The sequence below is a fragment of the Sinocyclocheilus grahami genome, unplaced genomic scaffold (assembly GCF_001515645.1).
Source record: "Sinocyclocheilus grahami isolate Dianchi unplaced genomic scaffold, SAMN03320097.WGS_v1.1 scaffold26.1, whole genome shotgun sequence".
NCBI classification, from domain to species: domain Eukaryota; kingdom Metazoa; phylum Chordata; class Actinopteri; order Cypriniformes; family Cyprinidae; genus Sinocyclocheilus; species Sinocyclocheilus grahami.
In genome coordinates, this window is record NW_015505205.1 from 2,260,245 (window position 1) to 2,265,499 (window position 5,255).

The window sequence follows — 5,255 nt, forward strand, 5'->3', positions numbered from 1 at the left end:
CGATTAAGATCATTTTCCTCCATTATATCATCACTTTAAAAGCGATTTCACACTTGCTTAACAGCTTGTTGCAAAATATGCTTCAATTATTGAAGCTTCAATCTGATAAACCAAAAACTGCCAGTGATCGTCGTAAAGGGAACACTAATATTTTTCACACCAGGCCGGTGCGTTCCCTCCCGACAGCACTCTAATGAATAATGAAACGGCACAATTTGCTAATGTGTTACTGAACGCCTGTGCCATATGAAAGCCGGTTGTCACCTAGACATATAAAATGGTTGCGCAGGCCATGAATTTCAGCAGTCACTTAATATTGCTGCCACAAGGGCTGGGGGCTGCCAGGGGCATCACCACAGCCCCCTCTTCCTCCCAGACCAGAAGCGAGATCTGGGCTATGAATGCTAGCATTGCTCCCCTAATTGGGCCTGGGAGAGGTTTAACAACCATGCTACAGTTTACTCTACTGACAAATAGAAAAATAAAGGCCTTGTTCAAATTAGCACAGTGAAGTGAGAAGTTCTAGAAGCCCTTGACTGTCTTGGCTGTCAGCTCCGAGCTTGCCTAGCCTAATCTACAGAAAGAGGTTATTTGAGTTCAGTTCAAGCTGTTCGCTTCATTCATTACATCCAGAGCTGAAAACAGACTTCGGTTTTAGCTGAGTACGATCGTTTAAGCTGGCATGAGCAGGGTCAAGAAGCAGAAGACTCTTTGCGGAGTTCAGAGGGCAAATTAGATAAACCAGGCATCCGTAATGATCCTCTGGCTGCTAAGCAATTAGCATTTAAATGCCCTGCCGTCCGCTATGCATCTTGACTGAGCCGTATATAGTCAAAGTGAATTATTGATTACAGTAATTTGAGGTCATACACCTCCGGCTTCCTCAGGGGCTGCAATTATAGCTGCGCTCACGCTAACTAATTTGTCCAATTAGCGCGCTTCTTTTACATTTACATTTATTCAAGTAGCCGATGTTTTTATACAAATAGACTTGCAAATGAGGAATGCTAGAACACAAAAGATTCTGCCTTACAGCATTGCATTTCCTCTTGGCTGATTTATGATTTGTTTGGGGACAAATAGCTTTGACTGGCTCAAAGGGGAGTAATTGGCTTAAAGGGATAGTTCACCCAAAAATGAAAATTTTTTCATTAATTACTCACCCTCATTCGTCTCCTCTGCGTCAACCTGGTGCCATTTTGGAGAGTATCACATACGTAAACAACGTATGCAACGCATGTATGTGGATACGTTGTTTACGTTCAGATCAAAGCTTAAACAATGTATCCGCGTACATTCATTGCATATGTATCCAAAATGGCACCAGGGTGACGCACAGGAGACGAATTGTTGACTAAAGTCATTATTTTTGTTTTCTTTGCGCACAAAAAGTATTCTCGTAGCTTCGTAAAATTACGGTTGAACCACTGATATCACATGGATTATTTAACGATGTCCTTACTACATTTCTGGACATTGATCGTGTTAGGATCCTTGCTTTCTATGGGAGGGTCAGAGAGCTCTCAGAATTGATCAAAAATATCTTAATATGTGTTCCGAAGATGAATGAATGTCTTACAGGTTTGGAACGCCATGAAGGTGAGTAATTAATGACAGAATTTTCATTTTTGGGTGAACTATCCCTTTAAAGTGGCTTACTCGTTCCCTTTAAAGTTTGCTTACATAGCAAACCCAAAACAGTGTAGCTTTCTGGTAACAAGTTACTTTTTCATACAAATTGTGATTTTTTTTTAATGTGAACGAAGGTAGTACTTAAACATGTACTGGTCAGTCCTTTAGGATTGTTCATGTACATTTATGCATTTATCATATTTAATTGGACTGATAATTATAAGTGAGTGGTTAAAAATATTTAGTAAAAGCAAGTATTTTCTTTAAAATAAGTATTTTTTATGCTTAACAAAGATTTGTATTTATTTGACCAAAAATACAATAAAACAATAATATTATAACAATTTAAAATTTAAAATATCTGCTTCAATATGGAGGTAACTCACACACATAAACACATCTCTCTCTCTCTCTCTCTATTGATCGATAATTAATTCAAATAAATGTTGTATAATTCATTCAAATAAATGTGATCTTACTGCACTATTTCTTCTCTGTGTCTGATTTGAAGCGGGCAGAATGCTAGAGCTAATGAGCTGTAACTGACGAAAATAACCACCATTTGTTACCCTTCCGGTCAAATATTGCGCTACAAAGATCATTAACAGCTTTAAGTTGTTAGTGTTTGCAAATGACCATGGTATAAGCGGGATAATGCACGGCTGGCTGTGCATTAAATGATTTTAATGCACAATGTGGAGGCCAAGAACCACCTGACGTGAAGCGGAGTTTCAGATTAGCTGCCCCATCACTGGTTAACACATTCTTGATGTTCATGTGAAAATCAACGGTGATGCAGCAGCGAAGAGAGATTTAGTGCATGCTGCCATGGCAGAAGCAGGATTCGGTATTGTGAAAAGGAGAATTGCTGTGGTTTTTATTTGACATGTTTATGAAGGGAAATAGTAAAAGCCATCTATCTGTAAGTCTTCACTTGTAAGCTCAGAAGACCAGATGTCTGTCCATCCAAGCAGATATTTTGGGATGGTGAATGCTTCCGTTTCCTGTCTGCCAGTGTGTTAAGTTCTGATGTGAGAGTGTTTGCTCCCAGCATTTATCTGTCCACCGTATGCACAGCTGCGACCCGTTTTTCTGCTGTGTGGAGGTGTCAGTTTTAGTATGAGCTTTCAGACACCTGCTTTATAGCTTGATGCCTCACTTTAACACATTATATGAATGAATGAATGAACTCTGTTTGTGCTGTTTGCTTTAAGGTTATGTTCCATCTTCAGACCTGTCAGAGTCATATGATGAACAAACGTTTAGAAGAGCAGTGTTCATTCGGTGTCTGCTCTGCATCACAGACAGAAAGACCATATCAGTTCGTGTTTTAAAGCAATTACAATCCTTCCAGGCTCCTTTTACTCCCACAGATTGACAGCTGTCGCCCCTGAACTGTTGTAATAGCCCAGAAGGTCCATTGACATTAAAAAACAGGCACAGACAAGAGCAGCCCTGTGTCGTGTTCCCAATAGAGCTTCCTGAGTGTGACATTTCACCAAAATCAACAAGCTGTCGATAGCAATTCTCTCGATTAGAAATCTCAAAGCCGCTAAGCTCAAAGTGCTGGTCGCCTGGCATTTACTGTTCTCAGACATTTTGTTGTGTTCACATTTTCACACGGTTCAAGATTGCTCACTCATTTGTTGGATTTTGTTTGATCTGGTTGTTCAAGTCAAAAACATGGCCTCGCTGAGTATGACTGAAGTCTCAGACTTCATTTCTTGTAATTGCAGATTTGTTTCAAAATGTGTGTCTTGCATTTTATTTGTCATAATTTTGACTTTAGATTTCACATTTGCAATTTTACATTTCACATTTGAAATTGTAAGGTTATTTATTGTAGCTCTTGTATTTGCGACTTTATATTTCACAATTTGACTTTTGTCAGTGTTATTGTAATATATTAGGGAGATGCTAGTTATAGGTTTTTGTTAATATTCATAGGTTTTTTTTTAATTAATATTTTATATATAACATATTATTTTTTATTAATTATTAATAGTTTTTATTAATATTTTGGATTTGGTTTTGTGTTTATTTTGGTGACTTTGGGTGTTTTTTGTCATTTAAATTAGTTTTTGTATTTTTTTTTAAATATGTCTATATAATTTATATTATTTTATATTATTTATATTTTAAGTTTTATTTTTTATTTAGCTATTTTACTACATCAAATGAAAATAAGAACGTTTTTTTAATTTCATTTCAGCTAAAATTTATTCTATTGCAAGTAGGAAAATGTTTTTGTTGCTTTTGTTTTAGATAACTATATTGTTTCACAATATGACTTCACTTTAAATATGGGCTGGATACCAGCTTTTATTGAATGGATAAAAACTTACATTTGTAAATATTTTATTTTAATAACATCAACTTTGCAATAAAATACAACAACAGTGATATTGTAAATTTTCCTTTTTTTCCTTTTAGCTCATACACTGAAAAAATGATTCACTGAATTCATTGAAAATTTTTAAGGTAAGTGATTGCAATCAATTTATTTTAGCTACATTTAAATAAACAAATTTAGTTGACTAACTTTCAACATGTTTTTTATTAATAAATGTAGCTAAATTAAACTGTTTGCAACCACTTACCTTAAAAATTTTTTTTTATCTTTTTTTCAGTGCATTACACAAAAATGCAATTTCTTTTCCAGGATCAGTCAGCTAATGTGCATGCAGCATAGCGTAGGTTTCATTTAAACATTAGGATTTTCATTTGAACCCAAACTTTAATGAGGACATCTATTTTTAATGTGACCATGTTGTGATATACTGAATGTGATGTTTAAGAATAGGTTAATTCTGACCCAAAAAGGTGGGACTTACAGCTGCCATATTGAAAGTTTCTCCCATTTCAACAAATGGTTCATTCTCTCTAGCATGAATACATTAGCCAAGGTTTGTATGATTTTGTGTATACACCTTGTATCAGATATTCAGCATTTACAGTATGTGTGAAACATCTAACCTGCCAGAAAGAGCAGTTTATGGAAATGTTGGGGAATTGGATGTCAGTTTGTTTTACCCAATTACACTCTTAATGATCAGTGTCATTCATCTCCAGCTGATCTCATCAAGACGCTATGCGAGCAGATAAGCAATGTTCATGGAGGACTCAGTCCCTCTTCGATATATTCACGACTCTTCACGCTATGAGCTTTGTTAGGAAGCATGGCTTCAGTCACAGACGCTGCTGGGTTTGGAATAGAACATCATGTACCACACACTGTGGCAAATGTATCATCCTCAATGGAAATTGATTCAGCTTGTTTTGAACATCTCGGTTACGTGAGTCACATCACATACTGTAAAATGTGTTCTTTCAGTGTTTGACAATATGGTTTTCTTTACTTTGTTCAGGAGAAAGAGGTTCATGTCTATTGAGCCTTTTGTCAATTTCAACCAGAAGAACTGTCTGGAGTGGACAGTGTAGTATTTTCTTTTTGTTTTATATCAGTATGATATATAGTGATGTTATTTTTGTGCAGATATTGATTTAAGGAGTATTTTCAACATCCAGTGGCACAAGCACATGAGATATTGCTTTGCAAAGCCTTTACAGGTCTACAGATAATTATTTCTTAATTTCTCATTTCTTTTGTTTGGTTATTTAAA